General features: G+C 46.4%; 1 long non-coding RNA gene across 1 annotated transcript in view; it reads left to right on the forward strand.

The window, feature by feature from the left end:
* The first annotated feature begins 10,118 nt into the window (after positions 1-10,118).
* Positions 10,119-18,276, forward strand: part of LOC141075833 (uncharacterized) — a 33,541-nt gene continuing 25,383 nt past the window's right edge. The window contains exons 1-2 of the long non-coding RNA XR_012227344.1: positions 10,119-12,886; positions 16,912-17,054. This is a non-coding gene — a long non-coding RNA (uncharacterized lncRNA). The remainder of the gene's footprint in view (positions 12,887-16,911; positions 17,055-18,276) is intronic.

An 18,276-nucleotide genomic window follows, 5' to 3' on the forward strand; every position in this document is an offset into this window, starting at 1 on the left:
CTACCGGACTATGGTGACTATGGGACTGACTGACCTAATGACTACCGGACTATGGTGACTATGCGACTGACTGACCTACTGACTACCGGACTATGGTGACTATGCTACTGACTGACCTGGTGACTGACTACCGGACTATGGTGACTATGCTACTGAGTGACCTGGTGACTATTCTACTGACTGACTACCCGACTATGGTGACTATGCGACTGACTGACCGACTACCGGACTATGGTGACTATGCGACTGACCTACTGACTGACTACCGGACTATGGTGACTACGCTACTGACTGACTGACCTGGTGACTATGCTAATGACTGAACTACTGACTACCGGACTATGGTGACTATGCGACTGACTACCTGACTATGCGACTGACTACTGGACTATGGTGACTATGCGACTGACTGACCTACTGACTACCGGACTATGGTGACTACCGGACTATGGTGACTATGCTACTGACTGACCTACTGACTTACTACCCGACTATGCGACTGACCTACTGACTGACTACCGGACTATGGTGACTATGCGACTATGGTGACTATGTGACTGACTGACCTACTGACTGACTACCGGACTATGGTGACTACCGGACTATGGTGACTATGGGACGGACTGACTGACCTACTGACTACCGGACTATGGTGACTATGCGACTGACTGACCTACTGACTACCGGACTATGGTGACTATGCTACTGACTGACCTGGTGACTATGCGACTGACTGACTGACCGACCTACTGACTGACTACCGGACTATGGTGACTGTTATGATTGAGTCACCGTAGGAGGCAGACACAAAAATAGAAGCTACGTCCAGAAAACCAGAGAAGTTTGCAACTATCAACACAACTAGCAGTAGCCGTGGGGGGTTCCTACGGTGCCCTAGACCCCTTGATCACAGCCGGAGAGCTAAATAGCCTAAAGACAGAAAAGGAAATCTAAACTGCCCCAGAGCAGACCCCAAAGTAAAAGGCAGCCCCCAACATATAATGACGGTGAAGCAAGATTAAAAAACACTCACACAGATAGAAAGATAGCTTGGGCCCCATCGTTTGCTCAGCCTAACTAAACAGAACAGGAAAGGATGGTTGCTGTCTGCAATCTGCCAAAACCCTATCAAAGACATAAGCCAACAAGCTGATATGGAAAAAGACCCTGAAGCAGCTAGGCTTCAAAAACTAAATCAGCACTCAGGTATTTTCAGAAGACAGAGCTAAAGGAAATCAGCTCACCCCAGCAGGGAATGGCAGAAATCCAGAAAAACAAAGCAAAACAAGGTCAAAGCACAAATGCAAAAAGCTGAGCAGAAAACTTAGCTTTAGAAGAGCAGGAATTCAGACTGGTCTCCAAGGATCCCACAGAGAAATCACCCGCAGGGCAGAAGGGCATTGGCAGCCTTATATCGAGTCAGTAACTCCACTCAGCCAGTCATCATCATTAGGCTCAGGTGTTTGATAATCAGGCTCACTACCTTTCTTTACCAGAAGAGGGAGTTCCTCGGGCCTCAGTAGTGAAGGGGAAAATGAACTCACAACAGTACCTCCCCCTTGAGGAGGGGTCACCGAACCCTCAACCACGCCACCAGGGCGATCAGGGTGAGCCCGATGAAAGGCACGCACCAATCTTTTGGCATGAATATCAGAGGCAGAGATCCAGGAATTATCCTCCTGATCATAAGCCTTCCACTTACCCAAATACTGCCAGACGGGAATCCAGTACTTTCTCTACCTCATATTCCATGTTACCTTCAACCAATACAAGGTCTGGAGGTGCCACCCCTGGAACAACAGGTTCAACAAACCTCTTAAACAAAGATTTACGGATCACATTATGGATTTTAAATGTGACAGGAAGAGCCAAACGAAAAGAGACTGGATTAATAATCTCCAAAATCTAGTAAGGTCCAATAAATCTAGGCTTAAACTTAGGAGAAGCCACCTTCATAGCAATATTTTTTGATGATAACCACACCATATCACCAACCTTAAACTTGGGACCAATGGTCCTATGTCGGTTGGAAAACCGCTGGGCCTTTTACTGGGAGAGAGAGAACTTATCCACCACTTGGTCCCAGATCTGGTGCATTCTCTCCACCACAGTGTCAACACCTGGGCAGGCAGAGGGCTCCACCTGCCCTGAAGAAAATTGAGGATGAAACCCAAAGTTACAAAAAAAAGGTGACTTCAAAGTGGCAGAACTAGCTCTATTATTTAAAGCAAATTCGGCCAAGGGCAAAAATGAAACCCAATCATCCTGATCAGCGGAAATAAAACATCTCAAATACGACTCCAAGGTCTGGTTTGTTCTGTCTGCCCATTGGTCTGAGGGTGAAAAGCAGAGGAGAAGGACAACTGAATTCCCAGCTTGGAACAGAAAGTTCTCCAAAATCTAGACACAAACTGAACTCCTCTGTCAGATACAATGTTCTCAGGAATCCCGTGCAAGCGAACCACCTGTTGCAAAAAACAGGGGCACCAACTCAGAGGAAGACGGCAACTTAGGGAGTGGTACAAGATGAACCATCTTAGAGAACCTATCACAAATCACCCAAATAACAGTCATCCTTTGAGAGACAGGCATATCAGAGATGAAATCCATTGAAATATGGGTCCATGGCCTCTTGGGGACAGGCAAAGGCATCAACAACCCACTAGAGCGAGAACACTATTTAGACCGGGAGCACGACCCACAGGACTGCACAAAATTCCTGACATCACGAGACAAGGAGGGCCACCAAAAAGACCGACTCACCAGATCTCTAGTACCAAAAATACCTGGATGACCAGCCAAAGCAGAGCAATGAACTTCAGACATCACTCTCTTCATCCACTGGTCAGGAACATACAACTTTCCACTGGGACAACGCTCAGGTGTGTCCTCCTGGAACTCTTCCAGAGCACGTCTCAAATCGGGCGAGATGGCAGAAAGAACTACCCCCTCGCCTAAGATGGTAGCAGGCTTAGTCACAACAGGAGAATCAGCAAAGAAGCTCCTAGAGACAGCGTCTGCCTTGACATTCTTAGTTCCAGGAGGAAAAGAAACCACAAAATCAAAACGTGTAAAAAAAAAAAAGCCCACCTAGCCTGTCTAGGGAGGGTCTAGCCGACTCTAGGTAAATCAAATTCTTGTGGTCAGTGAGGACCACGACTTGATGCTTGGCTCCCTCCAACCAATGTCTCCACTCCTCAAATGCCCATTTCATGGCCAACAGTTCCCGATTCCCCACATCATAGTTACGTTCAGATGGAGAGAATTTTCGGGAAAAGAAAGCACAGGGATTCATTTTAGATGTTACAGGATCCTTTTGGGACAAAACAGCTCCTGCACCAATCTCAGAAGCATCCACCTCTACCTGGAACGGAAGTGAGACATCAGGTTGCCGCAAAACCGGGGCGGAGGTGAATCTTCGCTTCAGCTCCTGAAAGGAAGAAACAGCCTCTGGAGACCAATTTAACACATCAGCACCCTTCTTAGTCAAATCAGTCAATGGCTTGGCAAAACTAGAAAATTTTGCTATAAATTTCCGATAAAAATTAGCAAAACCCAAAAACTTCTGGAGGGCCTTCAAAGAAGTGGGCTGAACCCAATCGTAAATGGCCTGTACCTTGGCCGGGTCCATGTCAATAGTTGACGGGGACAAAATAAATCCCAAAAAAGAAATCCTCTGTACTCCAAAAAGGCATTTAGATCCTTTGACATACAGGGAATTCTCCCTCAAGATCCGGAACACAGTCCAAATATGTTCCACATGAGAATCCCAATCCTTGGAGAAGATCAAAATATCATCCAGATAGATAATCAAAAATTTATCGACAAAATCTCGGAAAATAGCGTTCATGAAGCACTGGAAGACAGAATGGGCATTAGTGAGCCCAAAAGGCATCACCAGGTACTCAAAATGTCCCTCCGGAGTATTAAACGCCGTCTTCCATTCATCCCCATGCTTAATGTGAATAAGATTATACGCCCCCTGAGGTCAAGCTTGGTAAACCAGCAAGCGCCTTTAACTCTGGAGAATAGATCAGAAATGAGGGGTAACGGATACTGATATTTAACAGTAATTTTGTTGAGGGCACGATAATCAATACAAGGTCTTAATGATCCATCCTTTTTGGCTACAAAAAAAAAACCGGCACCTAAGGGTGACGAGGATGGTCTAATATGACCCTTCTCCAACGCCTCCTTAATATAGGATCGCATAGCCTCGTGCTCGGGTACAGATAAATTGAAGAGCCGACCCTTGGGAAATTTACACCCCGGGCTCAGTTCAATTGCACAGTCATAACTCCTATGAGGAGGCAGAGACGCAGACTCATTCTCACTAAATACCTCATAAAAGTCCACCAAATAATCAGGAACATCATGCGACTGAGGAGAGGTGGAAAACACCGGAGCCTCACTAAAGGCACACCGACAACCCCAACTCACCACAGACACAGATTTCCAATCCAAAACTGGATTATGAATTTGTAACCGGGGAAACCCCAGAACAATAGTATCATGCAGATTATGCAACACCAAAAATCTGCAATTTTCTTGATGGTCTGGGGTGACCCGCATTACCACCTGGGTCCTAAACTGAGGTTTATTTTTAGCCAAAGGAGTAGCATCAATCCCCCACAAAGGGATAGGCGTCTGCAGAGGTGTCATCGGAAATCCACAACGTTTAGCAAAATCCAAGTCCATTAGGTTTAGAGCTGCTCCCGAATCCACAAAAGCCTTGGCGGAAAATGTGGACAGGGAGCAGATCAGCGTAATAGCCAGAAGAAACTTAGGTTGAACACCAACAGAAAACGTGTGTGCAAAGCGTTTCTCTCGTTTAGGACAGACAGAAATAATATGCGAGGCATCTCCACAGAAAAAACACAACTTATTACGCCTTCTGAACTCCTGATGCTGCTCTCTGGACAAAACTCTATCACATTGCATAGGTTCAGACATTTGTTCAACAGGTGGCAACACCTCTCGTGCAGCTTTGCGTTCGCGCAAACGCCGATCAACCTGAATGGCTAATGACATAGAATCGTCAAGACCAGAGGGAACAGGAAATCCCACCATAGTATATTTTACGGCTTCTGACAACCCCTTCCAAAAGAGCAGCCAAGGCATTATCATTCCAGGTAGTAAGTACTGCCCACTCTCGGAATTTTTGACAGTACAATTCTGCAGAATCGCGACCCTGGTTCAATGCCAGCAGGGTCTTTTCAGCCTGATCAATGGCATTAGGTTCATCATACAACAACCCCCAAGGCCTGAAAAAATGCATTCACATTAGTCAGAATAGGATCATCTGGTTTCAAAGAAAACGCCCAGTCCTGGGGATCGCCACGCAGCAAAGAGATGACAATTTTAACCTGCTGCGCGGAGCTCCCTGACGAGTTAGGCTTCAAGGCAAAAAATAATTTACAATTATTTTTGAAATTCAAAAATTTAGACCGATCCCCAAAAAATACATCAGGTGTAGGAATCTTTGGTTCAGCAGCATGTGAATGAGCAAGGTAGGTGGAAATTCCCCGCACTTCCGCAGCGAGCTGCTCCACATGATCAGACAATTGCTTTATCTCCATTGCGAGAAAAAAAAAAAAAAATTCCCCCTACGGCCTCAGATATAGAGGAAAAAATATACACCCTTCTTTTTTTTTTTTTTTTACAATTCTTTCCTGCTATTGAGTACCCTAGGATCTGCGGTATGGCGGGTGATTCTGTTATGATTGAGTCACCGTAGGAGGCAGACACAAAAATAGAAGCTACGTCCAGAAAACCAGAGAAGTTGGCAACTATCAGATTGCAGACCCTGTTGTGAGTTCATTTTCCCCTTCACTACTGAGACCCGAGGAACTCCCTCTTCTGGTGAAGAAAGGTAGTGAGCCTGATTGTCAAACACCTGTGGCTGATGATGATGACTGGCTGAGTGGAATTAATGACTGGTTATAAGGCTGCCGACACCCTTCTGGCCTGCGGTTGATTTTCTCTGTGGACTTCTAGGAAACCAGTCTGATTCCTGCTCATCTAAAGCTAAGATTTCTGCTTTGCCTTTTTGCATTAGTGTTTAGTTTTCTTGGCTTTTCTGGATTCTGCCATTCCCTGCTGGGGTGAGCTGAATCTCCTTTTGCCTGTTGCTCTGTCTTCAGAATATTCCTGAGTACTGACATAGCCTTTTTTGAAGCCTAGTGTCTTCAGGGCCTTTTTTACTGTCTGTTTGTTGGCTCTTATTTTCATAGGGTTTTTCACGGATTGCAGACAGCAGCCTTCCTGTCCTTTCCTATCTAAGCTAGCGTGGGCCCCATCTTTGCTCAGTCTATCTTTCTGTCTGGGTTTTGTTCTTTCTTCTTGCTTCACCGTCATTATTTGTTGGGGGCTGCCTTTTGCTTTTGGGTCTGCTCTGGGGCAGTTTAGATTTCCCTTTCTGTCTTTAGGCTATGTAGTCCTCTGGCTGTGATCGAGGGGCCTAGGGCATCGTAGGAGCCCCCCACGGCTACTGCTAGTTGTGTTGATAGGTTCAGGGGTCTGCAATCCGATAGCTGCCAACTTCTCTGGTTTTCTGGACTTAGCTAGCATTTCTATTTTGCCTCCTATGGTGACTCAATCATAACAAGACCCCTGAACCTATCAACACAACTAGCAGTAGCCGTGGGGGGTTCCTACGGTGCCCTAGACCCCTCGATCACAGCCGGAGAGCTAAATAGCCTAAAGACAGAAAAGGAAATCTAAACTGCCCCAGGGCAGACCCCAAAGTAAAAGGCAGCCCCCAACATATAATGACGGTGAACCAGGATGAAAAAACACTCACACAGAAAGATAGGCTGAGCAAACGATGGGGCCCAAGCTAACTAAACAGAACAGGAAAGGAAGGTTGCTGTCTGCAATCTGCCAAAACCCTATCAAAGACATAAGCCAACAAACTGATATGGAAAAAGACCCTGAAGCAGCTAGGCTTCAAAAACTAAATCAGCACTGAGGTATTTTCATAAGACAGAGCTAAAGGAAATCAGCTCACCCCAGCAGGGAATGGCAGAAATCCAGAAAAACAAGGTCAAAGCACAAATGCAAAAAGCCGAGCAGAAAACTTAGCTTTAGAAGAGCAGGAATTCAGACTGGTCTCCAAGGATCCCACAGAGAAATCACCTGCAGGGCAGAAGGGCGTTGGCAGCCTTTTATCCAGTCAGTAACTCCACTCAGCCAGTCATCATCATTAGGCTCAGGTGTTTGATAATCAGGCTCACTACCTTTCTTTACCAGAAGAGGGAGTTCCTCGGGCCTCAGTAGTGAAGGGGAAAATGAACTCACAACAGGTGACTATGCGACTGACTACCGGACTATGGTGACTACGCTACTGACTGACCTGGTGACTATGCGACTGACTGACTGACTGACTGACTGACCGACCTACTGACTGACTACCTGACTATGTGACTGACTGACTACCGGACTATGGTGACTATGTGACTGACTGACCTACTGACTGACTACTGGACTATGGTGACTATGCGACTGACTGACTGAGCGACCTACTGACTGACTACCTGACTATGTGACTGACTGACTACCGGACTATGGTGACTATGCGACTGACCTACTGACTGACTACCCGACTATGCGACTGACTGAATACCCGACTATGGTAACTATGCGACTGACTACCCGACTATGGTGACTATGTGTCTGACTGACCTACTGACTACGCTACTGACTGACTACCGACTAACCCTAACAACTAGTTACTCAAATGAGACATTGACATTACAATCATGTTAGTAGATCAATGGTGAGAAAACAATATAATACATCACAAAGTGGTAATATGTAAGAGCAAACAACATGTAAGGATAATTAGTAAATATCCCCTATACCATAGTACAGAGATATGGTGTGCATAGTAGCCAAAAAGCTTGATCTCAATGAATAAAAATGGACAGTAAAGGGTATAGCCCCAAGATGGTGCCAAGGTACAGAAACAGTCTTCTCACGCCTGAAGGATAGATCACTTTGCTGATGAATACAAATATGCTTCTGCTGCATGAGTTATCTGTGAATATTGCCCTTTCTATATTTTAACTGTTCTGTTGTTTGTTTTCACTACATTATCCTGTGGTTACGATGCTGCCATGTTTACAATTTCCAAAATGGTGGAACAATGAGCCCCAAAAACAGAGGATCGGACGTCTCATTCATCCAGATGATGTGTGTTCATTGATGCTCGCCTGCAGGACACCGAAAAGGTAAAGGTCAGTGATCTTCATTACACACTGGTTACTTGTACTATACATCAATCACAAAGCATGTTTCTTGCTCTGACATAGAGACGCCATTGCAGCTAGGCGTGGGAGCGCCGCTGTATAGCACCATAACAGCCATCTTTCTTGGGCTATTCTCTTGGGAGTTCTATTCCTCTTTATTCAAAGATCTGAATTTCAATTCAGCGATAAAAGTGATAAAGGCTGGGACTGAGGCGAAACGTCATATTAATTATATCGCTTCTACTTCGTGCTATATATTCTTGTTTGGCTCCCACATGTTTTGTATATAATAAAATGAGCACTTGTTTGCATAAAACCCCTCTGAGTGTGCGGTGAATTAGATTATTGGTAATAGGACCTACTGGTCCGTTACACCTGCACCTCGCTACTAGACTTGAGTGCACGCTAACCTCCTGGTTACTGACACAGAGAGGAGCGGTTGCCGGCAATGTCACATTTACAGAATACTTACAGAGCACATGCAGAATTATCAGATAATGTGTCCTTTACCACGGGAATGCATTCTCATGATACTGATGATTTGGTGATGGTGATTTGCCACAAACATTGGGACAATTGTTGCAATTCACATTCACAGTCCCTATACAGTGTTGGAGATCAGACAACCCTGATTTCTGTTCCATAACCCTTTATAAAAGCTGGATATCTGAGAAAAGGCCAGAGAGCAGCAGGACTCCGGAGCTCAGAGTCCAAACTTTCTATGCACCTGTGAACAGCCCAAGTAGACAACTCAGGTATTCAGCCTGGTTTAGCAGGCTCCCAGGGGCCACTGAGATCTTAGGCTTCTCACAGGGCTGCATTGGTCTGTTTGTATCTTTTTTTTTTTTTATTTTTTTTTTTTGTACTGTGCATTAGGGGTATCTACAGAAAAGAGCTGTAGAGAACTGTGATGAACGTTCATTATAGTGTTAAACATTGATGAGGCCTCAATCATGGAGCTGCAGAGGACATTTGTACATCTTATTATGAATTATGTTTAGTTCTCTAATGCCCCTGTAAACAGCTGTAAAAATAAATGTACTATAATGGATTTGCTACCATAAATCCTACGCGCCACCCATTTAACACTTCTTAACAGCATTCTTGAGGGTAAGTTCACACAGGGCGTTTTTGATACTTTTCTTTCTGCAGGAAAGAAGCTGCGACAAAAATGCTGGTTTAGGTGCGTTTTTTGGCATGTCTTTTCATGCATTTTTTTTCTTTGTGCAAACTAATAAAGTTGAATGCCCCCAGAGGGAAAAAAAAACTTCCTGTTGAACCGTACCTCCTTTGAAAAGCCAGCAAATCACACTGACTGAGAGGGATGGTAAAATCAGACGAACTGACTACCTGACTGACTCACTACCCGACTATCGTGACTATGGGACTGACGCACTACCTGACTATGGGACTGACTCACTACCTGACTTACTCAATACCTGACTATGGCACTGACTCACTACCTGACTATGGTGACTCGCTACCCAACTGACTACCTGACTATGTGACTGACTCACTACCCGATCACCTGACTATGGTTACTACCTGACTATGGGACTGACTCACTACTTGACTTACTCACTACCTGACTATGGGACTGACTCACTACCTGACTTACTCACTACCCGACTATCGTGACTATGGGACTGACGCACTACGTGACTATGGGACTGACTCACTACTTGACTTACTCACTACCTGACTATGGGACTGACTCACTACCTGACTTACTCACTACCTGACTATGGCACTGACTACCTGACTGGTGACTCACTACCCAACTGACTACCTGACTATGGTGACTATGACACTGACTCACTACCTGACTATGGTGACTGACTTGCTCCCCGACTGACTACCAGACTTACTCACTACCCAACTATGGTGACTGACTCACTACCCAACTATGGTGACTGACTCACTACCTGACTATGGTGACTGACACACTACCAGACTATGGTTACTACCTGACTGACTCACTACCCGACTATCGTGACTATGGGACTGATGCACTACCTGACTATGGGACTGACTACCTGACTTACTCACTACCTGACTATGGGACTAACTCGCTACCCGATCACCTGACTTAGTCACCACCTGACTATGGCACTGACTAACTACCTGACTATGGTGACTGACTCACTACCCGACTGACTACCTGACTTACTCACTACCCGACTATGGTTACTACCTGACTGACTCGCTACCTGACTATGGGACTGACTCACTACCCGATCACCTGACTTACTCACTACCTGACTATGGCACTGACTGACTACCCGACTATGGCACTGACTGACTACCCGACTATGGCACTGACTGACTACCCGACTATGGCACTGACTGACTAGCCGACTATGGCACTGACTGACTACCCGACTATGGCACTGACTGACTACCTTGTGAAATTGATTTTCCTGGCTCCATACTGTATGTGGTTTCAACGGTGTAATGGGGTGCATATGACTATGCAGAGGGCAGACATTGCTGTCACTGTGTAAAGAAGAGTATGGGAGTAGACAATGTGAAGTGGATTTTCCTGGGTCCATACTGTATGTGGTTTCCAAAAGGTAATGGAGTGCACATGACTATGCAGCAGGGCAGACATTGCTGTAATGGTAAACAAAAGAATACAGGAGTAAAAAATACTTATTGTGAATTTGATTTTTCTGGGTCCATACTGTATGTTAGGGGGATAGGATACCTTGGGTATCGTTACGCAAGCGCTATGGATGATCATCAGCTGCGTAGGTGCCATCCCAGTGTGTGTGTGTCAATGCCCGTGATGCCGTATACGTGATCATGACAGATGGCTCGAAGCTGGGATCTTTACGCAAGCGCTATGGATGCTTGGCATCCATGAGGCGCCACCGCTGTGGCTGGTTCGACCCATGGGATTACTTATGCAGAATTCCGGGAAATTGCATCCGGTTATTTTCGATCACCTCCGCTGTCATCTTTCACGTACCGGGGTGCGTGCCTCATTGCAGAGAAAAAGCCGTGTGCTGCAGATCCAGATGGAGGGGAACACCGTGTGTTATGCTCCATGTGAATGCGGGAAACACTTCCAAATGGACCGGTGAGTAGAAGACATTTGTCCGCCACATATGATTACCTGCAGCCAAGGTGACCTGTTTTTATCGCTTTTGTGCCCGCAGTCACCCACGGACACCACTTACATGCCCCAGGATAACCAAATATCTGCGAAGGGTATGTCTGAGATCCCAGAGTGATTCCGAGATAAGAACTGCCATAGCCTCGGTCAAGCACCAGCTTAAATGTATTGCCAAAAAAGGAACAACGATCCAATTCAAAGAAATCCAGACTCTCCAGTCCTTGGAGACCACAGCTGGCTTAGAAAGTCGTGGATTTTTAATAGCCAACAAGGCCAGGCTTGAGTATGAAATCCTGCCACTGAGCTCTGAAGGGCCTGCTGAGGTACCACCAGAAAATTTGGAGCTCTGCCCAAGCTCCATGCCCCTGGCGGAGCGAGAATCTTTTGAGATGGATATTCCTATGCTTTTACGACCTGTAGACAGTCCTCCATGCCCCCTGTCCCTGGCAGAGCCAGATCTGGATGCGACAGATGAACCTTCACCTCTAGACAGTTTTGAAAGAGATCCTTGCTCAGAGACTGAACACACAGGGACCTCTTCTGACCCCATAGAAGATGAGGAGGTAGCTGACGATAGCAATTTAAGAATTCAGAAAAAGCAATGGAAGGACAAGCACTGCTACAAAGGCTGCTGGCTTGTATAAGTGACTCAATGAACCACCCTGTGCTCAAGGGTTTCTGCTTGTACCTAAAGGTTTTACACATGGGGTCTCAATCTGTCAACAGGAAGTGTCAAACGTTTCCCGGTTCTTCTTTTTTTTGTGAACCTGAGACGATTAACTCTGGAGTGTCTACTGAGGCCAAGCAAAGTCCATTAAATTTTTGAAAAACTTTGAAATCTCTGGCTATCGAACCAGACCTCCCTCAGAATGGTAAAGCATATATGGAGATTCACCGTCTATCAAATGAGGGCCACAGGACTGAGAATAGAAAAGCCAGAACTCTACAAGGCCTGCGAGGTATTCATGAACCTTACAGAGGACCTACAGAAAATGTTGTCCAAGGGCGCCTGCAGAGAGTGTGTTAGCAAGCGGTACACACCCTTCAAAAGATCTCATATGTGGCTTGATTTTTGCCTTGGATGTTCCATAATTGATTTTCTTTTTGCCCACAGGTACGATATACTGATGAAGCCGATTAAAATCGCCTGTGGACTGCCAGATCATACTGGAGGAGGCAAGGCCAATGTTTCTAGCCAGCATAGAGGATGATCAAGAGGGCGGATCAGATGAAAAACTTCGGGAAATTGTACTCTACCTCCAGTCCCTGCTGTTTGTTAAAAAAAAAAAAAAACCCTCCAGAGACCAGGTGTTGTTCTTGACATGACGGTAAGTTGTCAGACCCTGTGGTTTAGTGGTCTTCAATGTACCAGTTCAATAATTTTCAACCTTAAGTTTCAGAGTGGACTGAGAGGATCCATCACATGTACCGCGGCAGACGGATGACAGTTGTCGGTGTGAAGACTCACAAGTGCTCCACCACTCAGGTCGCAGCTTCTGTACTTTCAGCAGAAGAATCGGTAAGGGAATCTCGAATTCGGCGAACCCCCCCCCCCCCCCCCCCCAGGCAAACCCACTCCACATGGGGAGCAAACCTCTATCTTGTCCCCATGTCAAACCTGTCGGAGGGGTGTCATCTGGCTCGGACTGTGTTGTGTGTGTTGTGTGGTTTTTTTTTTTTTTTTTTTTTTTCTTCTCCTTTTTATAGTGGTTCAAAGTGTATGCAGACCATGTCCAACCTGTCTCTACAACTGGTGAAATGGAGATCACAAATTTTTTTTTTTTGTGATGTGTACCGTGAAGGTCATAGTAAATCCATCCGTGGGCCTCAGGTGATGCCATTTGAGATAAGACTGCCACGTGATCCACAGCCATATGTAGTAACAGGTAATAACCATATGCTTTCCTCCATAGCTACAACCTCCCAAACATCACAAGCCACCTGGTACGACGGGTACGTGAGACATGGACTACTTAACACATCGACTGTGAAAAGTGACTGTTTGCACAGTACTTGGAACATACAAACGATGTGGCTGAGAGAGTTTACCGGGTAAAGACCCTGACTGATGTGTCATGCCCACGAGTTGGTGGTAAACACAGGAAAGGGGGATGAAGCCGAGAATCGGTCACCAGTAATGCCTTCAACCAATGCATCGGAGAACGAGCAGGGAGGCCATATGGAAGTCGTTCCAGAGTTATCGAATCCTACTACCTCAACCAGTGAAGCGGAGAACGAGCAGAGATACGGCACGGAAGTAGTTATCGAGTTTCCCAAGACTTTGGTGGTAGAAAGCTTCAAACATGTACGACTCATCCCAATCAGGAGAACCAAGCCCCTGTGAAACTGTCAAATATTAAGCCCCCCCACCGACCGCCACAGGGCGAATATTTAGCCCTCCACCGACCATTAAGCCCCCTTCTGTATCCCCTCAGTCAGGGTCTGAGCTGGGGGGGATTTTGCAGCCCAGCTGTGGCCATTGTGCTCCGCCTCGGTCATCACTGTCCCCTTGAAAGAGACGCCCTATTAGTTCTCACACAGGGCCCATGTGTTGCAGGTATGGAACCCAGCAGCCGTTCAGTGGAGGCTTTGATCAGGCCCCTGTGCATCTGGCTGTTGGTCCCATGCCCCGAAGGGGTTCCTGTCCCCCCCCCCCCCCCCCCCCGCATCAGGAGGGGGGATAATAGAGACGTGGCCCTACGGTCGAGCAGTTGTTCAGACCCCTGTGCATCCAGCCAAAGGTCCCATGCCCCATTGGGGATCCTGCTTCCCTCCTGCACCGGGAGGGAGGATACGAGGTGGAGGCAAACCCCTTTTGGGATGGGGGGAAAAAAAAGCTTGTCTCGAGGGATGACTTTCAATAGATTGCAGTGAGGGGAGCTGCTCTGGTACGTACGAAACCCCGAGACAGAGGCAGGTCGTCTATGAATGATTTAACACTGTATTCCCAGCAAAAACTTGCGGTGTGCTCCAGGAGAGAGGCATCAGGGCTTCCGGTCGCACTCCGGTCCATGGGGCGTGTGGCTTTTCTCGCCGGGGGCTCGGGGACCCCCGGATATCCCTGGCCGGGATGGGCTCCTCGGCACTGCAGTATCATCACGTTTAGTGGGGGAATCTGACTTGGAGGCATTCAGTCATAATCCCACAGATGGTAGCTTCGCCCCATTGGCTCCTCAGCCAAGCACAGGCACCAAATGTCAGAACCTGTGGTTCATCTCGTATTGAGCAGGACTGCTATTGTGACAACACATCATCAGTAGGATAAAAATAACCTGTCTCACGATGGTCTAAACCCAGCTCACGTTCCCTATTGGTGGTTGAATAATCCAACGCTTGGTGAATTCTGCTTCACCATGAGAGGAAGAGCCAACTTCGAAGGATCAAAAAGCAACGTCGCTATGAACGCTTGGCCGCCACAAGCCAGTTATCCCTGTTGTAACTTTTCTGACACTTCCTAACCCAAAAAGTCAGAAGGATTGTGAGGCCCCGCTTTCACGGTCTGTATTCATACTGAAGATCAAGTGAGCGTTTGCCCTTCTGCTCCACGGGATGTTTCTGGCCTCCCTGAGCTTGCCTTAGGACACCTGCGATACGGTTTGACCGGTGTACCACCCCAGTCAAACACCCCACCTGTCACTGTCCCTGGAGTGGGTTGTGCCCCCACTCAGCCCGCAGCGTGGGTAGCTGGGGAAGGGGGGAAGTGCGCTTGAGGCAAGAAGCAATAGCCTCTATGGACTCTCCTCCCTGCTTCACTGAGTAAGTGGGGCAAAAAAAACAATGAGTAGTGGTATTTTTTGTGCCACAAACACACTCCCAGGAGCCCGCCAGACGGAGCAAAAAATTTGGCGCAGATCGGATAACGCCAAAAAATTCATTCGTTACCCGGCTCTCAACACCTCGCCCCTTTCTGCACTTTACCAGGTACCAAATTTGGACATTTTTCCTGCAGTACAGCAATGAACACCAGGTGTCATTCTATTTAATTATTGATGGACCACTGGGTGGCAGCATTGCCTTGTTAATGGAACTCTAATGTCTGTGTTATGGGAATAAAAGTTTGCAGGACTGAGATATAGATATAGATAGATAGAGATTATATATATATATATATATATATATATATATATATATATATATATATATATATATATAATAAATATTATAAAATTTATTTTTTTTTTTTGTCCCATGAAAAGATTTTAGAACGAGGTAGCATGCGGTCTTCTGCTACTTTGAAGACCCTCGGCACCCCACTATGACTTTTTAATTTATTTGTTTCTCCCCTGGGGGACGCAAGCAAGTGCACCTCCGTGGCACACTGCCACGTGTTTTTGATTCTGTAATTTGCCTACTGAGCGAAAAAAAGGCACTGTGGCGAATTAACATGAGGTTGTCAGACTGGAAGAGCCTGTGGGCAGGTTGTCATAGGCGATCTATGAAGAAAGTCACTCTGACCCAGGTTTTCAGGGTATTTTTTTCATTGCAGTGGAATGTTAGCTGATGCTACTGCACACATTAAGGATTCCTCAGATTTTACCGCAAAAGACGAATGCTGTTTTTACAAACCGCATATGCTTTTTTTTTTTTTTTTTTTGGAAAATCTAAGTAATCCTTAGCTGATGCTACTGCACATATTAACATTCCACTGCGATGAAGAAAGACCCTGAAAAACTGGGTCAGAGTGACTTTTTTGTCACAGGTGTAATTTTAACTGTGCCTTAGGATCAAGGCACCCTCCAAAGGCTGACCGTTTAAAAAAACAAACACAAAATTACTTAGCCCCAAATCACTAGAATGGGGATGTGTAAGGCGGGGTGAGCATGTTTTGTAGCTGGGCAGTTTATCCATTCACCCCCTGTTTTCTGCTGTCTGACCTGGGGGGGTGCTGTGCGCTAGAGACACGATCTGACCAGCTCACATGGAGGGGGGAGGTGTGGGGAGCTGTGGACACGGCCAGGAATCAGCTGGTGGCTGCTCAGGCTCAGAGACCACTGTTACCTGTGGTCAGTGACCCTTGGTCCCAGCCAGCCTGAAAGCTCTGCTCACTGGCTGTAGTGGATGGGTGGGTAAGGGGGCGGGGCAAGTGTGCTATGGGGTTGGGGACAGAGTTCATGTCCCTGGCCTGTATACCTTGGTAGAAGGGAGGAGGGGTGGGCAGGGAGCTATGTGATGTGGTCAGGAGGATTGTCACTCATATCCCTGTGCTGTATTGCTGGGGGTGGAGACAGTGTGCTATGAGGCTGGGAAACAGTTAACCTCCCTAGTTGTAGCTAGAATGGAGGGGGGGGGAGAGTGGCTGTGTGTGTAACTATTTACAGGGCCGCCCCCTGACTTTCCCTGGCCTTCAAGAAGCAGTAAGTCACCGGGCTGCCCAAAGTGGGAAACTTGAAATTTTGACCATTGCAAGCTGCTGGCTGGTAAGTATGCATAGCGCAGCCTCCCACAGCCCCACACAGCATAGCACAGCATGCTACAGTCTCCTCCACACTCTGACAGCCTGCCTTGGCCTCCTCCAATTCAATAACTTCCCTTTTTTTCAACTAGGTAACAAAGCATCATGGAGACTAAACGGTCTCCTTGGGGCAAGGACTACAAGTTTCCCTAATAGCTGACATCACTATGGAGGGACTCTGCTCTCCGGCCTCCATCATTAACTGGAACATCTAGCCTCTTCATACTTGGTTTGAGTAAGTAAAAATAAATGTATGTATAGTCTATGTAGCTGTCATGACACATGTACGTACGTGTATACATGTATATGCAGTCATCTGTCATGACACTTGGGGAAGTCACACCAGGGGGCTGTGTGGCTCTGTAGTCCTCTACAGCACCATACAGCCTCCTGCAGCCCCATGTCCAGGTGCACAAAGTCCTGCAACCACCTGGCCAACCCCTCACAGGCTCTGCCATCACAGCCTCTACCAGGCCCCTCACAGGTTCTGCCATCAAAGGCTCTGCCATGGCAGGCTCTGCCAGGCCCCTCGCAGGCTCTGACTTTATAATACAATAAATTACTTTTTTCACATGGTTAACAAAGTATTGTGGAGACTAAACTGTATCCTTGGGGCAAGGACTACAAGTTTCTTTAATAGCTGACATCACTATGGAGGGACCCTGCTCTCTGGCCTCCATCATTAACTGGAACAGAGAGCCTCTTTGTCCTTGGTTTGGGTAAGTAAAAATCCATGTATGTATAGTCTTAGTAGCTGTCATGATACTTGAAGTCACACCAGGGACTGTGTGGCTCTGTAGTCCTCTACAGCTCCCTGCAGCCCCCTGCCCAGGTCCACAGACTCCTGCATCCCTCTTCACAATCCCACAGACTCCTACAGCCACCTAGCCAGCCCCTCACAGGCATCCCTGGCCAATTAGGATTTGAGCTTTTTAAGGCGTTTTAGTCAACTACATTCAACCTGACAGCACATCCAACTTGCCATTTGCTCAACAGAAAGCTCTGAATGGGTCTTTTGTAAATATTATTTTAAACTTGTCAACACAGAAGATGTTAAATTGTGTTTCTTTTACAACCTGGCCTTTGACACATTTGTTCGCAGGTGTCAAAAATTATATATATATATATATATATATATATATATATATATATATATATATATATATATATATATATATATATATATATATATATTTTTTAATTTTTTTTTTTTTTTCTCTTTAATCCCTGCCCACCATCTTCAAGCTACGCCACTGATCAAGATTTATCTGACTACACTAACCATATGCAGATACATCCATGCTGCATCACTGCAGACAAGGTGAACACTTCCCACCGAAGGCATCCATCTTGTTTGTCCAGATCACCCTTTTGTCCAGACCACCCAATTATGTAAATCAGGTCATTTGCATCTCTGTATTGAGGGGTGTGGTCTAATGACATCATCACCCTATTAT

Source organism: Dendrobates tinctorius, unplaced genomic scaffold (genome assembly GCF_039654945.1).
Source record: "Dendrobates tinctorius isolate UK_male_01 unplaced genomic scaffold, ASM3965494v1 ptg000375l, whole genome shotgun sequence".
NCBI lineage: Eukaryota > Metazoa > Chordata > Amphibia > Anura > Dendrobatidae > Dendrobates > Dendrobates tinctorius.